At 44.1% G+C, this 22,908-nt stretch overlaps 1 protein-coding gene across 1 annotated transcript in view; it reads right to left on the reverse strand.

The window, feature by feature from the left end:
* The window catches only part of LOC130194789 (gastrula zinc finger protein XlCGF8.2DB-like), a 115,612-nt gene that overhangs the window by 38,946 nt on the left and 53,758 nt on the right, over nt 1-22,908 (reverse strand). The window lies entirely within an intron of this gene.

The following is a 22,908-nucleotide window of genomic DNA, read 5'->3' on the forward strand; positions in this document are numbered from 1 at the left end:
TACTGAAACTGCAACTTTGCTTTTTGTAGAACATATCAAATCCAGGCTTGATAAGGAAGCTATAGCTGGTGCTGTGTTTCTAGATCTGAGCAAAGCTTTCGACACAGTGAACCATGCTGTTATGCTGTCAAAATTGTCTCATTTTAATTTTTCAAACACAGCACTGGCATGGATGTCTTCATACTTATCTAATAGGAGGCAATGTGTTAAAGTGGGTGTTACTCTGTCTAGTGTCATGAACTGTACAATGGGTGTCCCACAAGGGTCCGTGTTGGGGCCGCTATTATTTAGCATGTATATAAACGATCTCCCACAGCACTGTCCTCAAGACATCCATCTTCAGATGTATGCTGATGACACTGTTGTGTGGACTTATGCAGCAACAGCCGCGCTAGCAGCTGTTAAGTTAACAGCTGCATTGGAGATTATCACAAAATGGCTAGAAGAGTCAGGCCTAAGTCTCAATGTATCTAAGACAAAAGCTATGTTCTTCCACAAGAAACACAGGAAGATGGCTCCAACAGCGGACATCTTGATCAAAGGTGTCAAGGTTGAGGTAGTCTCTGACTTTAAATATCTTGGTGTGGTATTAGACCCCAATTTAAACTTTAAGAGCCATGTAAAAAAAATGGTTAAAACATTAAAATACAACATAGTTAATTTTAGACACATCAGAAACTGTCTCTCCTTAGAAGCAGCTAAGATATTTATGCACGCTATGATTCTCTCCCACATGACATACTGTATCACATGCTGGGGACAAGCTAGTGAATCAGATGTAAGACCTCTTGCTTCCTTGTATAAACAAACCCTGAAAACTTTAGACAAAAAGCCTATGCGTTTCCACCACTGTAAGATACTAGAAACACAGGCTACTGAGCTTGAACACCTTAGACAACTAGCAGACTCATGTATGGTCTATAAAATCATTAATGGGTTGGCACCTCCACCACTGTGTGACTTTGTACATATTCGTCCTACAAATTCCATCAGAGCTACAAGAACAGTGTCAGTACTTGATTGCGTTAAACCGTTCCGCTACACTGTGTTTGGACAGTCATCTTTTTCTGTAAAAGCAATAACTCAGTGGAATAGTCTGCCAGAAAAGATGAGGAGGTGCAGTTCAATTGTCACTTTCAAAGCTCACCTGAAAGGACAGTTGCTAGCGAGTCAATCATGTTCCCATTTTCAGTAGGGTACCCTTAATGGGGGGGCGGCATGACGATAATCAACCTCTGGGGCCTCTGGCCCCTGTGTAAACAGGCTCATTGACCGTAGGGGTTTTTTTATTACTATTTTATTTTTAATGTTATCGTACGTATTTCATTGTATTGTTCTACATTGTATGTTTTATTTGTATTGTTTTATACTGTATGTACAAGGGACTGGAGGTGTAAAATAGCAAAAGCTATAACCTAGTGCAATGCATCTTTTCTCTTCGGAGACTAATGTTTTTTTGTACGTTGTCCCTGAAATAAACTTCTAAAATAAAAATAAATAAACACCACACAGACCTGGCCAGTGTGAGGAACATGGAGGAGAACCAGATGGTACACAATCTGGTTCCCGATGGATCGTACGTCTGGATCGGCCTTTTCAGAGTTCCGTGGAAGTGGTCTGATGGAAGTGAGTCCTCATTTAGGAACTGGAATCCTCTGGTGCCTCTTGAACTTGGTGGCTCCTCTAAGAAGTGTGTGGCAGCAGACTTCAGTTCCGCTGGACAATGGGAGACCCTGGACTGTAACGTCAAGTCAGCGTTTATCTGCTACCGTGTGAGCTGTCAATCACTTAGTCCCTAAAGGTGGACTTATAGGTTTAGAGAGTGCTGGCCTGAGTGATGCTACACTGCTCATACTAAGTCTATGCTAAGCTAAGCTAAAGTGTTCTTGCACCAGTCATATTAAAACAATTAGCTGATGGAAAATTAAAATACTTTTCTCTGATCATTCAAAGTGTTAAACATTCAAGGATGTTGAATATTATCAGCCAGAAATGTTGCAATGAAGGTTTTTTTTTTTTTAGATGTTGTTCCTGTTTCAAAGCAAGTGGTGAAAGTCAGGCTGGAGAAAAGCAGCTCCTCTCTGGATCTGAATGACCCTGTGGTGATGGAGAACCTCTTGAAGAAGGTACATCTTCCTCTCATTAACAACAGAACAACAGGTGATACGTGAGATGTAGTGGACTCCTAAGAACAATGTAGAGGTGTTATGTGCAGAGCAAACGTGGACACGTCATTATTGAAGCTAGACGTGTGAACAAAGAACATGCCAACAACAAAGATCCTCAAGTGGAAACCAGAGTTCTTCTAGAGCAGAGCTTCACATGAGGACAGAGGGAAAGGATGCAGGATGTAATGGAACAACAGTCTAGTGAAGAGTTCTTTTAGAGCTTCACATGAGGACAGAGGGAAAGGATGCAGGATGTAAGGGAACAACAGTCTAGTGAAGAGTTCTTCGAGAGCTTCACATGAGGACAGAGAGAGAAAGGATGCATGATGTAAGGGAACAACAGACTAGTGAAGAGTTCTTCTAGAGCTTCACATGAGGACAAAGAGAGAAAGGATGCAGGATGTAAGGGAACAACAGACTAGTGAAGAGTTCTTCTAGAGCTTCACATGAGGACAGAGAGAGAAAGGATGCAGGATGTAAGGGAACAACAGACTAGTGAAGAGTTCTTCTAGAGCTTCACATGAGGACAAAGAGAGAAAGGATGCAGGATGTAAGGGAACAACAGACTAGTGAAGAGTTCTTCTAGAGCTTCACATGAGGACAAAGAGAGAAAGGATGCAGGATGTAAGGGAACAACAGTCTAGTGAAGAGTTCTTCTAGAGCTTCACATGAGGACAGAGAGAGAAAGGATGCAGGATGTAAGGGAACAACAGACGAGTGAAGAGTTCTTCGAGAGCTTCACATGAGGACAGAGAGAGAAAGGATGCAGGATGTAAGGGAACAACAGACGAGTGAAGAGTTCTTTTAGAGCTTCACATAAGGACAGAGAGAGAAAGGATGCAGGGTGTAAGGGAACAGTCTAGTGACGAGTTCTTCTCTCCATGCTTCAGATCAAACAGAGGATGAAGGACCAGGGGCTGAACGACGACATCAAACTGAGCTGGAAGAAGCAGTCGGATGGAAAAGTCTTCCACAAGGAAGAGAAGAAGACCAAGAAGAGAAGAGATGAGCTGTAATGTTCTTTCAATCCCCTCTGGTCAGAGGATTCCTTTCTCTTCCTCTTCCTTGTTTTCTTCTTCCTCTCAATCAATGGTAGAAAGAACCAAAGTACCCAATAACAGACCCTTTGCTGTGAAGTACCCAGTTTCCATTTTATAGTACTTTAGACTTTTACTCCTCTACATCGATCGGTCAGCTTCAGTTTCAACACTCTCAGAAATAAGGGTTCTAAATAGGTTCCTCCTCAAAGGCTGAGGTTCCACCCAGAACCAGATTGGATAGTACTATCTTACCCTAGTAGAGAGTGCATAGTACCATATTACCTTACATGACAACATAAAGTACCATATTATCCCACCAGAGAGCTCATATTACCCCACTAGAGAGCTCAAAGTACCCCAATACCCAGGCACGTGCACAGATAGAGCCCTAGTGGTGCTCAAGCACCAGCCCCTTTGCCCTGGATGAGTAAAGTGCCCTTTTTGCTGGAGACACTTTTTTTAAATTCATTACATTACATTACATGTCATTTAGCAGACACTTTTATCCAAAGCGACTTACAATAAGTGCATTCAACCTAGAGTACAAACCAAGAACATCAAGAACACAGGAAGCAACACTTCCTCAACTCAGTCAAACCACAAAAGCACCACAATAAGTGCTATCCCAGTGCCACTGAAGTGCAAATCTGTGTTTTAATCCAGATATAGTCGGAAAAGATGTGTTTTCAGTCTCAGGCGGAAGATGTAGAGACTTTCTGCTGTCCTGATGTCAGTGGGGAGCTCGTTCCACCACTGAGGAGCCAGGACAGCAACAGTCTGGATGTAGAGTGATTAGCTCGAGGTGCAGGAGTCACAAGTCGATTGGCTGTTGCCGAGCGGAGCGAACGTGCCGGGGTGTACGGTGTGACCATATCCCGGATGTAGACGGGGCCCGATCCGTTCAGAGCACGGTACGCCAGAACCAGTTCTTAGAAGAGGATGCGGGCAGCCACCGGTAACCAGTGGAGAGAGCGGAGGAGCGGAGTGGTGTGGGTGAATTTCGGGAGACTGAAGACCAGTCGAGCTGCTGCATTCTGGACAAGCTGCAGAGGTCGGATGACCTTAGCAGGTAGACCTGCCAGGAGGGAGTTGCAGTAGTCGAGGCGCGAAATGACCAGAGCCTGGACCAGAACCAGAGCCTGGACCAGAACCTGTGCCGCCTTCTGAGTAAGAAGAGGCCATATTCTCCTGATGTTGTGCAGCATGTACCTACTTATTCACCCGTATTTAAGAATAAAAGTTACTCTCTCTGTCATCAACTCCCCCCAAATGTGTTTTAATATCCGACGGGGCATTTATTTGAGTTCTTGTGAGAATTTCGCCCCGACATGCTCCTCGACGCTCACGAGCCCCCCCCTCCTCTCCCTCCCACCGCCGCGCCGCTCCCTCCTCCTCCTCCACTTCCTCCTCCGCGCAGTGCTCCTCGCGCCACCGAACGGGTGCACCTCCTTCTCCTCTGATGCGCAGCATGAGACACACAGGTCATGACGGTGTTTGTCCCCTGACGTTGTTTTGTGATAAATCAACCACAACATTAGCGCTGCTGAAAACATGACGTCACAACTGGTCCGACGTTTCCTTAAAAAAGAAACAAACAAAAACTCTGTGATTTCAAAGCCTCGTCCAGCTGTTTACTGACGTTTGTTATGTTTAGAGAATAGAGAGAGGGAGAGGGAGAGAGAAGAGATAGAAGAGAGAGAGAAGAGAGAGAGAGAGAGAGAGAGAGAGAGAGAGAGAGAGAGAGAGAGAGAGAGAGAGAGAGAGTTCTTATTCCGTTCTATTTATCAGGGGCTAGTCTAGGATTTTCATGGCCAGACTGAAAAAAAAATCATAAGGTCTCTGGTATTGTTCAGAGGGCCGGGCCAAATGTGGAGGCGGGCCGTATCCGGCCCGCGGGCCTTAGTTTGAGGACCACTGCTCTTGGCTGTTGATGTCTATCAATATCGCTCATTTTGAAAATGACGTAAGAGGACAATACGGATCCATATCAGACCAGCGAGGAGGGCAATACGTGGCTGGCATTACGACCCATTAGCCAATCAGAACGCTTGTACTGTTGTTGCTATATATAATAATTCATCTTTATTCATAAAGAAAATGTAAGCTAGCGGTCTGATGCTGCCGAGAGGAAACGCAGGTCGAGGACAGCATCATCAGTGTATTGATGCTAATGCTTCAACTCTGTCAGAATTTTTTTTTGGCATTGGGTGCCCTTTTTTTGGTTTGAGCACCTGCCCCCCAAAATGTCTGTGCACGTGCCTGCCAATACCCCACTAGAGTGCTCATAGTACTATATTACCCCACTAGAAATCTCATACACTTGCACTTAGGTGCACATATTTAAATCATAATATAACACATGACTATTTATGTTGCTGCTTTGCCGTATTGTCAACTGTTATCGCATGAATCACGCTTGAAAAACTGTTTGCTTCCGACAAATGAGCAACACCTGGCCTCTTTGCCTCTCCTCATTAAGTAGGCCTGAGCATCAAATATAATGGGCTTTGCGCCACCTAGTGGTGGGATGTCCAAAGTAACAAAACCCAATTAAAATGGCTCTAACAGTACCATGTTACCCCACTCGAGAAAAAAACCTCCTACCTCACCAATCTGCTTCACCACCACTTCATCTTGTCGGCTCCGCTCCTCTGATGTTAATCTCCTATCCATCCCTCATAAGACCAAGCACCGGGCATGAGGTGAGAGAGCCTTCTCTATTTCTGTCCCCTCCCTCTGGAACACTCTCCCCAAACTTATCCGAGACTTCAAATCACAAATCAAATCCCACCTGTTCAGAACTGCTTTTAATGTGTGATTGTGTGCTCTACGTTCTTATTTGCTTTTATATTTTGATTTTAATGTAATTGTAGTTTATTTTATTGTATAGCTTATAGGATGTTTTAATTATGTGATGTAAACCGTCTTTGAATACATCAAAAAGTGCAATAAAAATGTCATGTATTATTATTATTACTCCACTAGAGAGATCACAGTACCATATTACATAACTAGAGAGCTCAAAGTACCATATTACATAACTAGAGAGCTCAAAGTACCATATTACATAACTAGAGAGATCAAAGTACCATATTACATAACTAGAGAGCTCAAAGTACCATATTACATAACTAGAGAGATCAGAGTACCATATTCAATTCAATCCAATTCAATTTATTTGTATAGCCCATTTTCACAAATTACAAATTTGTCTCAGAGTGCATTACAATCTGTACATATAGACATCCCTGTCCCAGAACCTCACATCGGATCAGGAACAACTCCCAAACAACCCTTCACGGGGAAAAAAAGGGAAGAAACCTTCAGGAGAGCAACAGAGGAGGATCCCTCGCCAGGATGGACAGGTGCAATAGATGTCATGTGACCAGAAGGACAGATTTAGAGTTAAAACACATTCAATGAATATGACAGAGTGTATGAATAGTTGGTAGTAGGCATATTCCACGATGGAGACCTCCACGATCCATCAGGCAGATGGAGGTAGAGAGGAGGAGTGGCGGAGTCTTATGATTGTTATTTATCAATTTATATATATATATATATAAATTGATGAATAACAATCATATATATTTATATATGAATATATCTATATATACATATATATCTATATATAAAGATATATATGAATATATATATATGAGAGAGAGAGAGAGAGAGAGAGAAAGAGAGATAAGATATGATAATCCTTCCGCTAACTTTGCAAAGTCTCTTGCTCGCTCTCTTTCTGTGCAGTTTGAATGCATTTACATTGGATGTCAGAATATGTTTTGAGGTATTAACTGCAAAGAGAATTGTAGCCAGACGTGGTCTGCCCACTGGATCACAAGCACAAGTCATTAGACTCCTGAAGCTCCGTCCAAGCTGCTGCACAGATTGTTGTGCGCTTTTATATTCAAAGGCTATTCATATTGAACTGGACCCATGTCTAAATTGCACCAAATGTGCCACTTCATAAGGTCACCAGATATAAACCCACCACGTGTGAAGTAGATTGCATGAGCGGTTCTCGAGATATTTAAAGAACAGGCAGACAGACAGATGCTCCTTACTTTATAGTTTGATCTATTTTTTAATTCCATACATTTTGCAAGACACTACAGGTGAATAGAGTAAAAAAAAGATGAACGAACCATGCCTATATGGTTCGAAGCAAAATAGCCCAAATTCTTACAATGTACCAGAGCATTAAAAACATTGTTTTTGCTTTGGTTATATCACCTTACAGTTTTTCACAATTGTTAACACATGTTTTTCAAAACAATAACGGCTTTCTAAAAACTGCACACAGAGAACTGAAAACCTCACACACAAAATGCTAAACCTGACACTCCCTTTGCAAGATGACTCTTTGCCATCAAATCTCTTAACTGTTCACAAAATGGAACTCGTTTTTTCATTTGGTACACACAGCCATTTTTTCAAAAGACACACACATACATTCATTGAGTACACACAACTAAGCATTTGCTGCACACTACCAAGCATTTACAGCACACAGAAGGGCAAAATTGAGAAATGGAACACACCATACGAATGACAATGACTCTGGAGAATGACCATTTCTCCTTTTGTAAAATGTCTCAGTGTAGGCCTACTTTTTTCATAGTCAAACTTAAAACAGCACACAAATATGCAGCAAAAATAGGTTTATTCTGGTACACAGAGACAACAGTACAGTACTGTAAACCGGCCTGCTCAACCCCCCCCCCCCTTCGCAGAAATTCCAGTAATTAGGCATCACGCCTCCGGTTCCTGTCTGGCCAGAGGGCCTCATCTACATCGCAGGCAATATTATCCCTGTCCAAGCAGCGTTGGAAGAATGGCCTCGAGTGACGCATGAAGCCCTGACAGGCCTCGACAGTCACGTCGCCGCAAGCCTCCTCCATGGCCTGGAGCATTGGGACCTGGTTCTGTGGGTTCCGTTCGTATACCTTCCACCTCCAAGCTGAAAATAATTCCTCAATAGGATTCAGGAAGGGTGAATAAGGTGGAAGGTACAGAACGGAAAAATGTGGGTGGTCCTGGAACCACTCGCGCACTTGAGCAGCCCGGTGGAAACTCACATTGTCCCAGATGACAACATGATCGACCTGCTGTTGGTCATCTATTTGGCCAGGTGGTACCAGCAGGTCATGCAGGCCATCTAGGAAGACGAGGAGACGGGCGGTGTTATCGGCCCCTAGGTGGGCATGACGGTGCAAGATCCCATGTTGATTCATCGCAGCACACATCGTGATGTTCCCACCACGCTGGCCGGGGACCTCAACAATGGCCCGCTGGCCAATGACATTTCTGCCCCTTCGCCTCCTCTTTACCAGGTTGAAACCCACCTCATTAATAAAGATGTACTGGTAAAGTACATTTGCTGTGTCGTGTTCCTGGATCCGCTGACACAGAGAGCATGAGAATGCAAGTGACAGTATGGACACAGAGAGGTCAACACAGTGGGCTACAGTGAGACACTGTAGAGAAGGCACAATATTGAATTACAGGTACATGCATGTGTCAGTGCTGAATGTATGGTACTTACAAGCACAAACTCTCGCCGTAACTCCTTGATACGGTCTGTGTTCCGTTCAAATGGGACCCTGTACACTTGTTTCATCCTCATAGTATTCCTATGAAGGATGCGATCTAATGTGGATAGGCTGACAGTCTGGACATTTCTAAATATAGCACGGTCAGCCAGGATCCTAGCTTTTACAGTTTTTCTCGATTGATTACACACAAAAACTGGAACTTATAACAAAATTACCACAACCTGTAACTCATGTGCCAACTCCCTAAACCAATTCTGCTAAACTATAAGCACAATTATCTGCTTTAGACACAGATTTTAATTGTTAAACACACTTTCTTCAAAACACAACACACAATTATCTGCTTTAAACACAGATTTCAATTGTTAACCACACTTTCTTCAAAACACTAAACACCATCCTCTCTACTTTGCACACGTCATCAATGCCAAAGCCTCCTCGTGTTCAGACAGAACACACTGCTATTCAATTGGCAAAACTTCCATTTCCACGGCTGTTGTGCAATTTGGAATCAAACAATATAAGGGCCACAGGTGACCTCCTGATTTGAAGAAGAATGAATGAAAACATGGAAGGTAGAGGAGACCAGAGAGGCAGAGGAGAAAGGGTAAGAGGACGAGGTGGACGAGGTGGACGACGAGGAAGAAGGAGGGGTGTGATCTCAGATGAGATTCGGGCCACACTAAATGTAGCTTAGTGAAAATTCAGACAGGAAGACATTGGGTACAGCTGGTTCATTCACAAGTCTTGCAGCGATTACTCCATTAGCTGATTGGGGGCGGGCCCGATGAATGAACCAACCATTTAGAGCCAGCCCAGTTGGATAAGCCTATCACAGAGTCGTTGGTAACACTTTAAAGTTCTGTTCTCTGCTGCTGTCAGTTGTCGTTTCAGCTCGCGTCAGTTCGTATGGGGAGATTGGTCCTCTGCTGATTGCATCTAATTATTGGGAGCTGAAACAGGTCAGATTCCGATTGTGGTTATCTCGTGGAGAGGTGTGTTCAGTGGCAGCCGGCGGGCTGCCCTGCTCAGGTGTACTCACCCAGTGCGGTGTTTCTAGCAGCGAGCCTCCTCTCCTGCTCCACTAGCAAGTATGGCGAGTTAGTTAGCTGCTATCAGCTGCTCCCTCTACGGCGACGGGACCGGAAGAGCGGGTGTATGCTGAGGCTGCAGGCGAAGAGGAGCACGGCGCTTCTGGTATTGGGTACGCCAGGAATTCGTCTCCTCTACGATTGACAACGGCGTCATCTCCGCCCTGCAGTCACGGTGTAGCTTCATGCACACCATCGATGCTCTCTTCAAATCCCGGTAACCGCTGTGTCTTTATTACGTTGTTTCGGCGGCGCTAACTGGGCTCCGTGAGGTGAACCGGAACACTAAATAAGTGCACTCTGAGTGCAGACTCGCGCCCGAAGCTCCGGACCGTCTCTTCGATTCAAGCAGTACGAACCAGTCCTTCCAGTCACGGAAGTGGAGCGTGTTCGAAAGTGATGCCGCTTGTGAAATGACATAACGGGGCAGCAGTTCATACAAACTTTAATGTCGCGGTAGAACGGCGCCAGGCATGCACGCGTCAGGAGAAGTATCGCAGCCGGCGATTACTCTGGTAGTCCCGCTAGGGTCGCGGCTTGGTCGTGACATCGCATTGTCTAACGTGTATTCTGTGTTGACATAGCCTGATAGTTGTATCAATGGATACGTAGTGTAAATAAAGATTTCTAATTTAGGTTAACTTAAGGATGCAGTTGCAACTAAATAATAGGTAACGTAGTTGACTGCCGCGGTAAGTACATTTAGTGGGAGGATGTCAGGGAGAATAAAATATAAATATATTTATATATTGTATACAAATGAAAATAAATATTTTAGTTTATTTATAAAGGTCGAAGTCATTGAGTCTGTAAAGTCAATAGAGCCGATGTAGTCCGGGGCAAGGTTCAGCCTTTACAAGACAGCTGGGACTAACGCTGTGCCCCTTAAGGCTGACTAGAGCAAACATTAAGCCGGTAAGGCTGGCGTGAGCATTGAGCCTCGGAAGGCTGGAGCAAGCGTTGGGCCTGTAAGACTGGCTGGAGCGGGCATTGGGGCCTGTAAGACTGGCTGGAGCTAGCATTGACCCTGTAAAAGCTGGCCGGAGCGAGCATTGAGCCTCGGAAGACTGGAGCAAGCATTGAGCCTCGGAAGGCTGGAGCAAGCGTTGGGCCTGTAAGACTGGCTGGAGCGAGCCTTGGGTCTGGAAGGCAGGCTGGCACGAGCATTGAGGCCTGTAAGACTGGCTGGAGCTAGCATTGACCCTGTAAAAGCTGGCCGGAGCGAGCATTGCGCCTCTACTGGCAGGCAGGAGCAAGCATTGAGCCTCGGAAGACTGGCGTGAGCATTGAGCCTCGGGAAGACTGGAGCAAGCATTAAGCCTCGGAAGGCTGGAGCAAGCGTTGGGCCTGTGAGACTGGCTGGAGCTAGCATTGAGCCTCTAAGGGCAGGCAGAAGCAAGCATTGAGCCGCTAAGTTGGGGAATGGGAGTCGATCTGTTGGAAACTTGAGACTTTCAAAAATGTACTTTCTTTCTGCCTACCGGTTTGTGGTAAAGATGGCTTTGCTTGGTCACCTATTTGTAGTTGGGTAGCAGAATAAGGTAAAAGCCAGAGTGGGCTTGTTAGGATACAACATTTAGAAGTATAATAGAGGTAGCATATATTTAGTAGGCGGGGGTTTTTGTGTTTTCTTTAAATAGTCATTAAACGTTAATTCAACAGCTCGTCTTTAAATGGGGTAATACGTTTTCAGAAGAAACCGGATGATAACGTTGGCTGGTTGTAAGGATACCTGACAGATGGCAAAATGAAGAGTTTTCCATCAGTACATGCTCCCTGTCTAATGTTAAATCCGAGGAAAAATGTGGTTGAACTAATGCTCCTTAATCAGGATATCGTGATCACGATCTCAATCTATTTCAACTTCAGTGTGGCAATTCATATTCACCTCTAGCTGTGTGCTGGACACCTGAGGAGTAATTCAGCGGGCAATCTGATTGGCAGGTTAGTACTGTTGCATGTGGAATGACTAGAGAGGTAAGAAGGTAGAATAGAGTAAGTATCTATCAGGGGTAGGTCCAGCGTGAGGATGATATCGGCTGGGGCTTGACCCTTGCATAAAGGACTGCATAAACGCTTTGGTGTGAGCGCGGCAGTATAGTCGTGGGCGTCTGCGGAGGCTTGGTCTAGGACGCAAGAACAAGTCAAAGAGTTTACGCTTACTCACTCTCCTGGCCATTGGTACATTCGTCAGAGGTATCATACCTGACGAATGCGCGTTTATGGCCTACTCTCTGGATATGGCATCGGCCTATCTCAAATTTTCCCGATATTATCTATCTTGACGGGCTGGTATGACCTGCGGGGCAGGTTGTTGGACAATTTCTGTATGGAGTTGCGTTTGCTGCAAAGGCTGATGGTGCATTTCCCTGATGCAGTCAAGGGCGACACGGATGCAGGCCATCCGTGGTTTTGGGGGGTTACTGGCCTCCCTCTGTGACACAGTTGCAGTCCGTCAATGGTGATCGTTAAGCAACTTCATTAGCTTAGGAGACGCTCAGCTTCCTAAACACCTCAGGCCATTTTCGGATCCTGGATGGTCTTCCCGGGCAATACTCCAAGTATCTAGGCAGCTTTGTACGGGAGGGCCTCCTTTCTTCGATCAACGAAGCATTATGTAGGTCAAAGGGGTAGCACAGAGGCTGCTACTTTGGCTAACCCCTAGGCATCGCAGTTGCACTGATGCCGGGAATGGGACAGCTGTAGACCTTTACCCTGACCTCAACCTAATGCTGGCAAGTCATAAATCATTGAAGTCCGGCACTATATGGTAAGTCATTCATATAAATTGGTTGTGGTGTCCGTTTCAAGTATTGGTTGGCAGTGACTTGTCAGTCATCTTATGTACAGCCGTATCTCACCATAGCTAAGGTTCCAGATCCGCTCGCTAACACGGACGGGTGGAACCATGCTGGTGCGAGGTGATCAGTTTTCTTGTGAGTTTTCCTCAATTTCCTGCTTCTACGTTGCCTCATCTAAACGTGTGCTTCTAACATTCTCTAGTTTCACGTTGCCCTTAACTAACAGGAAGCATGCTTGAGTACCTCTTGGTTCGGCCTAAGACTGGCTCCTCTGCTCCTCTCTTCCTTCCCCCGGGGAAGGTGGCCATATCTCAGACTTGGTTCCGGGGTCATTGGAAGGTTATCCTCCCAAATAGCAACTTAGCCTAGCCAAACTACTCGGGGCATTCTTTCCGGATAGGGGCTGCTACTTCGGCGGCCGCCAAGGCATCTCCGCCTCAACTCACCAGAGAATGGGGAGGTGGTCCTCCTCTGCCGTTGGCTCCGACATCCGGCTGGACCTCGACACCATATGGTCAAATCAAAGGTCCCTGAAACCTTAAATTGGTAAGGTTTACATATAACTGGTGGTGGTGTTCCTGTCGCGGCTATGCTGGCCTTAAATCTAAAAGAAGAAGAATATTTTCCTGCTTTTACGTTGTCTCGCCTAAACGTGTTCTTCTAGCATTCTCTGGTTTCACGTTGCCCTTAACTAACGTGAAGTTTCTACTTCCCTGGTTGACGTTGCCTATCTTAACGTAATAGTTAGCGGTTTACGTTGCCCGGCTTAACGTGATCTTTTCTTAATTTCCTAGGTGAACGCTATCCTGCGTAACGGTATTCTTCTTATTTTCCTAGGTCTCCGTTACCTGGCAAAGCAGATTATTTTCCAATTTCCAGCAAAAAAATCAGGCAAAAGATGGTATGGAAACCCGCTCTCGTTTACAGGTCCGGGGAGGGCCGTCACAAAGCTGACATAATATTCCTGTTTCCGGGTATTTCTTGTTTCTGGGTTCTTCTACGAACCCGTCCAACGAGGACACAGTCTTTTTCCCGGACGTACTTCCCCGGATGCGTGGGAACGCCAGAGTCCGACAGGGGTCTAACGAGAAGCGACCAACCGATACAAATCCGACTCGAACTGTCCTGCGGTCTTGAAAGTGACCCCTACTATCCTGTTCTGCGGTCTACACAGGACCCCAACCTGTCCTTGTCTGCGGTCTACCCATGACCCCAATCTATTCTTGTCTGCGGTCTAACTTGACCCAACCTATCCGTTCCTTGGGAGCGACCAAGCACGTCGTGACCCCCCGCTATCCATTCGGGGATCTTAAAATCCCCTTCTCCTTTGAAGTGGTAGTTCCTTTCCACACTGTCCAGTTCTGCGGTCGACTCGACCCCCTCCTGTCCTTGTCTGCGGTGCGTCTTCACCCCTAATCTGCCTTTCTGCGTCATTTCCGACCCCGCTATCATTTTCGGGATCCGGTCGGATCCTGCTGTCTTAGTGCTGTATATCTAGATCGGCACTATTAGCTTCTGCGGTCGATAGAGACCCCCGTATCCTTGTCTGCAGTCCTTCGGGGCCTTCCCCTCTTGCTTTTAGCTACACCTTCTTAACTCTGATGTTTACTATTACGGCTAGCATTAATCCCTTCGAACCATAACTAGTGGTTTCATGAAATAGTTCTAGGGGTGCCGAGGAAACTTCTGCGGCTGTAGGTAAGGTTGAATTTATTTTATATAGATAAAATAATTCTCTTTGGGGGGATTCTGCCTGCGCAGATATCAGCATCTCTACCCCTGGTTTATCCTACTTCAGGATGGAGTCCAATCGCCAAAAAAGACTTTGCACTATTGCAATATTCTATTGTAATAAATGATTGTTCAACTCTAAATACCCGTCTCTCCTGATTGAAATGTAGCTTAGCGAAAATTCAGACAGGAAGACATTGGGTACAGCTGGTTCATTCACAAGTCTTGCAGCGATTACTCCATTAGCTGATTGGGGGCGGGCCTGATGAATGAACCAACCATTTAGAGCCAGCCCAGTTGGATAAGCCTATCAGAGTTGTTGGTAACACTTTAAAGTTCTGTTCTCTGCTGCTGTCAGTTGTCGTTTCAGCTCGCGTCAGTTCGTCCCTCCGCCACCCCAGGCTCCTCCAGTTGGAGTTGTGGCAACTCTTCTTCGACACCACCACCAGTGTCTGGACTCCATGGGGGGATTCTGCCTGTGCAGATATCAGCATCTCTACCCCTGGTTTATCCTACTTCAGGATGGAGTCCAATCGCCAAAAAAGACTTTGCACTATTGCAATATTCTATTGTAATAAATGATTGTTCAACTCTAAATACCCGTCTCTCCTGATTGAATTGACCATGTGGTTAACCATGGTTTAACCATGCAAGAGGCTGGCCAGAGGGTGCAACCTCATATAAGCCGCTTTTCAGTAGCATCCATCATCCGGACGTTCAGAAGAGAGAATAGGTAAGAAACACTACGATGTTCTTGTATTTACTGTCTAAGTATTTTACATTGTACTTTATTTGTATATTTTGCAGAACTGAAAGATTACCCCAGGGTGGTGGGAGGGAGCGTATGTTTACAGCGGAGCGGGGGACGGCGATAGTAAACATGGTTCTGGCGAATAATGCATTAACCATAAAACAAATAAGAACTGCCATTATTGATGACCAGGCCATGTTCCACAACATTGCCACTGTAAGCATAGCTACAGTGGACCGTGTGTTAAGGCGGAATGAGCTGAGAATGAAGCAGGTCTACCGGGTGCCATTCGAACGGAACTCCGAAAGGGTTACACAACTACGCCATAACTATGTGCAGGTAAGTCCTATATATTCTCACAACTGATTGCATCCTATCAGCACTGACACATTACTGGACTGTTTTGTAATCCAATCCAATGTTATTTTCAAGTGTTTCACAACAATGTGTATGTCTATATCTGATGCAATATTGTCATGTTTGTTTCAGAGACTTCTTGAGCTGGAGGCAACGGAAGAGGTCCATAACTTCATCTATATAGATGAAGTTGGATTCAACCTCTGTAAAAGTAGACGTCGGGCGAGAAATATTATCGGCCAGCGTGCAATTTTAAATGTCCCTGGCCAGCGGGGAGGGAATATCACTCTTTGTGCTGCCATCAATCACCACGGCATCCTCCATCACCACTCAATCCTTGGCCCCTACAACACTGCACGTCTCCTCACATTCCTGGACACACTCCACAACACGGTAATACTACCAGACCAGCCAGATAACGCCGAGCAGCCCAGGTACGTTGTTATCTGGGACAACGTAAGTTTCCACCGGGCTGCTCTGGTGCGCACCTGGTTCATCAACCACCCACGGTTCCTGGCACTTCCCCTCCCACCATACTCTCCCTTTCTAAATGCTATAGAAGAGTTCTTCTCTGCATGGAGGTGGAAAGTGTATGCACGTAATCCTCAATCGCAGATCCCCCTAATACAGGCCATGGAGGAGGCATGTGGGGATATCGCGCCAGAGGCATTCCAGGGCTGGATTCGCCACACCAGGCGATACTTCCCCCGCTGTTTGGCCAGGGATAATATTGCCTGCGACGTTGATGAGGTCCTGTGGCCAGACAGGAACCGACGACAGGATGAAGCCTAATTTTTTTGTGTCCTTTTTTTATTTACACTTCTTTCTTTTTGTGTTGACTGTAGTGGTCTATTGTTTTTTCTGTGAAAAAATAAAAACATTTTTTTTGTGTGTTTTATATTTTGAGCTCAAACATTATACATTTACAATATTTTACAACAGGAGAAAGCGTACAGTAACACTGGACCTGATAAGGCCTTCATACTGGTGTTTTCCCATTTCATCGTAGTGTTCAATCGATGCTCAGAATGTCTACTCATATAATGGGCTGTGTTTGTCATTTGAAAACAAAATACCCTTTTGAGGTGTGTTAAGAGAGACGCGTACGTGAACCGAATTCTGTCGCCTCGGGTGAGAGACGGAAAGAAAAGGCACGCCGCAGTCTTCTCGGGTAGGGGAAACCGGGGGAGGAGCGGGAAGGGGGGGGGGGGAAACGGGAACGAGAGGAGAGATGGAGAGGAGGGGGGGGAAAGGTTTGAGGTGCGAGTCGGCTCACACCGGGTACTTTATTGAGGGGAAATAATCGTGCTCTAATGACAGACGTGTAGCTAACTGTCGTAAAAGCCCGTCGGCGGCGCCCAGGCGCAGTGCGTCACCGCGTACTGCTAACCTGTCGCACTGGAGAGGACACGGGTCCACACGGGTCACGATGCCCGGCCTCTCTTCTGACGAACGGCCCCGGTCACGGTATCCTCGCCGGCACGCTTCGAGGGGGAGAGGGAAACTCGAGCGAGGGCGAAGACCGAGTTAAGGGGGAGAGGAGGCGGAGATCAGTAACTCCCTCTATATGATTCCGCGATCGTTCGGGCCTGATGAGCGACGCGCGTGCACCTCGACAGTGGTTGCTGTTTGGCTCGGCGCGCGACACCCCTAGATGATGTCAGATCGATCTCCGCGGAGAGAAACGCTGTGTATTCAATTATCTGGTCTCCTCCCAGCCCGCTCGGAGGGTACAAGGCTCGTAGAGCAGCTGGCGGGACACTTATTAATATTCTTATTCTTAGGACAAACTCCACGACGAGGACTCGGTGTTACGAGTCCCTCTCTTGGTCCCCGAACCAACCACGGCTCGGCGGAGAGACGGAGGTCTACCGGCTGCAGCGATATCTCTCTTTAGTACAAAATGTCAGTTACCAGTGTGTGAGGAATCAGTATGTGCCCTGAGTGACGGAGATCAGTGGGTGTAGCCGTGCAGATGTCGCTCAGACTCACCTCGGGGGCGGCGGGGGGGTTCCGCTCTCGGGTCTCCGCCTTTGGTCTTCTCGGGTGGGTCGACAGGTGAAGAAATAGGACTCACAAAAAAGTAGGTCCACGAACTGAATGTAAAGTTTAAGACTGCAAGGCAGCCAAGTATTTTATTCAAAAAAGGAAGAAAGAAATAAACAAAGTACAATTATAAGTCAGTTCCCTCTCGGAAGCCTGACGCAAAAGTCACAAGAACTCAAAAAACTCTTGGACTCAACGATCAATACCCAAAAGAAATCATGCAACGTCGCAAAGTTTTATTTCCAATCCGCAAAAACATGATGAAAGAAGGAAAGAAAGCAATAATATCACTGGACAGACTATACATAGATGGACAATTATACCGCGATAAGGACGTAACCCCCTGGCTCTTCTAGACCCCTGTTTTCTCTCTCGCTCTCGCTCTCGCTCTCTCTCTCTCTCTCTCTCCTGTCCCTACGTATCCGCATACATACACAAAACTCCCCATCGTAATCTCGATATGCCCCCCTCTCTTTTCTTTGCATTTCACTGTTTCGATTATTTTATTATTTAGTATTGCACCCATGTCGTACTGTACCTGACAGTATGAACCCCGATCTGGTTCACACATTGCCTTGTATTTCTGTTATGTGTAATATGTTACTTACTTTGTTGTCTTTACGTTCCTATGTTTTTTTGTTTTGTATATGTTTGTTCTTCCCTGATTCAATGTCTGCTCATACTGCTGTGTCATTTACACATCAACACACACACACACACACACACACACCAACATTAACACTCAGTCTATAGTATTTCAATTAACATGTCTTCTCTCAAATTCTTAACCTGGAATATCCATGGAGTTGGTTCTAAAGCAAAACAAATTAAAGTTTTAAATCATCTGGCTAAGATGAAAGCAGATATATGCTTAATACAAGAAACACATCTTTCAGAATCAGGTCACAACAAATTTAAATCAACACAATTCACTCATTCATTTTCAGCTTACTACAATACAAAACAAAGAGGAGTCTGTATTTTAATTAACAAGACAGTTTCCTTTATCCACAACTCCACCATCACTGACCCAGAAGGCCGGTTTATCATTATTAATATATCCGTCAACAATAGTCCAGTCACAATCTGTAATGTTTATGGCCCAAACTCTGATGATCCATCCTTTTTTCATAATTTTTTTTCAACTCTCTCAAACATTTGCAACTGTCCAGTCATAATGGGAGGCGATTTTAATACAGTTATCGACCCATCAGTAGACCGATCTAATATTACAAATAATAAACGTACCTGGCAATCCACAGAAACAATAAAACAGTTCATGAGGGATTGTGGTCTTGGCGATAGTTGGCGATTACAGAACCCCAACGCAAGAGAATACTCATTCTTCTCTCCGGTTCACCGTTCATACTCACGCATTGACTTCTTCCTTAACAGCAATTCAATTATATCGGATATTTCAGACTCAAAGATTCACCCTATAATTATCAGCGACCATGCTCCCGTAACATTTACATGGAATAGAATTAACATACATAAACCAATCACTAGATGGCGTTTCAATACGTCTCTTCTCAAAGACCCTCAGTTTGACAGTCTGATTAAAAAAGAGTGGGCATCCTTCCTAGAAATAAATGATTCCCCAGAGTCATCACCGACCCTTCTATGGGAAACAGGGAAAGCAGTTTAAAGAGGAATAATCATTTCATTTTCCGTCTACAAAGAAAGAAAAAAAAGAAGAAGCTGAATTGGAACAACAAATCAACCAACTTGAAATCATTAATGCAAGCAACCCAACATTGGAAACTCAAAATGAATTGAGAAAATATAAATTACAAATAAATGAAATAATAAATAATAAAACTCAATTCCTAATACACAGACTTAGACAAGAACATTTTCACCATAGCAATAAATCTGGTAAATATTTGGCAAGTCAAATTAAACAAAATAAGGAAAAAACTACAATCACAATCATTAAAGACTCAACAGGGAATCCAACAAATTCACCCGATGAAATCAATAAAATCTTCAGAAGTTTTTATGCCAAACTTTATTCATCTGAAAAGGACCCACACCCAGAAGACATCCATTCATTTTTCAACAGCATTGATTTACCACAGATTAACAAAGAACAAAAGAACACACTTGACTCCCCATTAACACAGGATGAACTTTGTACTGCCCTCCATCTCATGCCCAATAACAAAGCACCCGGACCTGATGGCTACCCTGCAGAGTTCTATTAACACTTTTGGTTCATCATAGCTCCACTTTTTCACAAGATGATAACAGAAATAAAACAAAATTTGCAATTCCCAGCAAGCATGAATACAGCCTGTATATCACTTCTTCTCAAACCAAACAAAGATCCAACTCTTCCATCAAGCTACCGTCCCATTTCCCTCCTCAATGTAGACATTAAAATCATCACAAAGGCACTAGCTCATAGATTAGAAAAAGTCACTCCATTTATAATTCACCCAGATCAATCCGGCTTCATCAAAGGTAGACACTCATACACTAACACACGCAGACTGTTTAATTTAATCAACTACTCATCATTACAACAAACCCAAACCATCATCGCCTCCTTAGACGCAGAAAAAGCATTCGATAAAGTAAATTGGACATTTCTCTTAAGTGCATTAAAAAGATTTGGTTTTGGGGAGTCATTTATTAACTGGGTCAAAATTCTATACACTGCACCTACAGCCACCGTCATCACCAATGGACACACCTCTCACAGCTTCACACTGCACAGGGGGACAAGGCAAGGATGCCCACTCTCTCCCTCACTTTTCATCATTTTCATTGAACCGCTAGCTGCTGCCATTCGTCAGAATACCATCATAAAAGGAATCCAAACACTCAATACCCATCATAAAATCAGTCTTTATGCCGATGATATATTGCTCTTCCTCCAAAAGCCATATTCATCGTTACAGGAAACTATTAAAATTATAGACACATTCTCCAAAATCTCTAACTACTCAATTAACTGGAACAAATCATTCATCCTTCCATTAGACAGTAACAGTTGGGATGGGGCAGGCCACACACCACCTATTCCTTTTTGCACTGGTGTCATTATTTATTTGGGAATACATATTTCCTCCAGGCTGTCAGAGCTGTTCACACTCAACTTCACTCCACTTCTTAAAACAATAACCGACGACCTCCTCCGCTGGATGAAACTACCACTATCACTCATGGGCAGAATAGCAACAGTTAAAATGACAATTCTTCCTAAAATAAATTACCTATTCACAATGATTCCATCTCAACCCACTCACTCCTGGTTCAAATCTCTTGACTCACTCATTACTAAATTTTACTGGAAAAATAAGACGCCAAGAATCAAACTGGCCACTTTACAACAAACAAAAAAACAAGGAGGACTTGAAGCTCCAAATTTTTCTCATTACTCACTAGCAAACCAACTTCAATACATTCTTAAATGGATCCACCCCACTCACTCAGACAACACATGGTTAGACATAGAACAGACAGTATGTAAGGACATCCACATTTCAGACCTACCATTTCTCAGCCAATCAATCAAACGCCATCCTTGCTTCAAAATGGTAACAATAGCAGAAACTCTGACAGCCTGGTGGAAATTCCACAAAATCACTAATGTCACTTTTGCACCCTCAAATTTCACCCCTATATGGAATAATCTGGACATTCTAAGCAGTAATAAGCCTTTAAATCTCCACACATGGTCCACTAAAGGCATCACTCATTTGAAACACATCTTTAATCACAATACCATGGTTTCATTCCCCCATTTGGTTCAGAAGTACGGCATCGGGAAAAATCACTTTCTGGAATATCTACAACTTAAATCATCCCTTCAAACAAAATTCTACATTAAGGCCACACATTTGGAATTACCTCCCTCAACCTCACAGTTAATTAATATCACCTCCTCAAATAAATTAATCTCAAAAATATGTAGTATAATATCACACTCTGAAATAATAACCATACCAATAATAAAATGGGAATTTGACTTGGCTATCACTCCTGATGCCGACTTCTGGACCAAAATCTGTACTAATATATATTTTATGACCAAAATACAAATTTACAACTAATACAATATAAAATACTTCACAGAATTCACTACACTGGGCACAAAATGTTTAAAATGGGTTTCACTACAGATATCTGTCCACATTGCATGCAAAATACTCAGGATAGTTACATTCACGCCACCTGGCAATGCACACCAGTTCAACACTTTTGGAAACAAATAACTGAGTCACTGTCTGTTTTCCTGGGCTGCCTCATCCCATTATCCCCATCACTCTGTTTACTGGGAGACATCTCATCTATAAACCTGAGTAAAACAAACTGCAAAATACTTCTCGTGGCCCTAACTATCGCCAAGAAAACAATCCTCGTGAACTGGAAATCAAGGAATAACACACATATCTTACACTGGAAAAATTTAATGTCAGAATATATTTCAATGGAACAACTCACCTCATCTATCATTTACAATACAACAGAACACCACGACATCTGGTCATCATTCACTATATTTTTACAAACATGACACCACTCCTCTTATTTTATTAGTTAATTCATAAATACACACGCACACACATATACACATGTACACATGCATCTGTCTTTCTTTCTTCTTCTCCTTCTAATTATTATTATGTTTGTTTTTGTTGTTGTTTTTTTTTCTTCTTTTTTTTTCCAGAAATATTCTGACTTTATGATGTTATGTCCATTGTTTTGTCGTCTGCATTGTTTATTGTCCTCTAGGTGTTATGTCTATGTATTGTTTTTTGTCTTAAAATAAAATTATAAAAAATAAAAAAATAAAAACTCTTTTTCTTCAGCCTTTCAGAAAAGAAAGAAGAAAAATAGACAAAGTACGTCAGGCGCCCGTGAGTTCTTCACGGACGCCTGACGCAAACCACAGCATATGAAAAAACCCTTTTTTCTCAAAAACTCTCCCAAAAGACCCTTCATCAACTCTCTTTTCCTTTTCCCTGTTCAGAAAAGAAGAAGAAAAATAGACAAAGTACGTCAGGCGTCCGTGAGTTCTTCACGGACGCCTGACGCAAACCACAACCTATGAAAAAACCTCTTTTCTTTTCAAAACCTCATTTTCCAAAAAGCCCCTTCTTTCTTCTGTTCATCACCTTTATACCCTCGGCTCCTCCCACTTTTACCGGATATCCGTCCCTCTCTGGGGGTGCTGATGGGGGGTTCATCCCCCCCCCCCTCTCTTCCTGAGAGGTTCTGGAGAGACTCTCTGTCCCACTTCAAAGAGGGGGACCGTTGTCTTCTCTTATCTCTCAGGCATTTAGGGTACCCTCTTTATGACCCTTTCAGACCTGGTGAGACTTCCCGATGCCAGTGACATCAAACACACTCT

Source organism: Pseudoliparis swirei, chromosome 6 (genome assembly GCF_029220125.1).
Source record: "Pseudoliparis swirei isolate HS2019 ecotype Mariana Trench chromosome 6, NWPU_hadal_v1, whole genome shotgun sequence".
Classification (NCBI taxonomy): domain Eukaryota; kingdom Metazoa; phylum Chordata; class Actinopteri; order Perciformes; family Liparidae; genus Pseudoliparis; species Pseudoliparis swirei.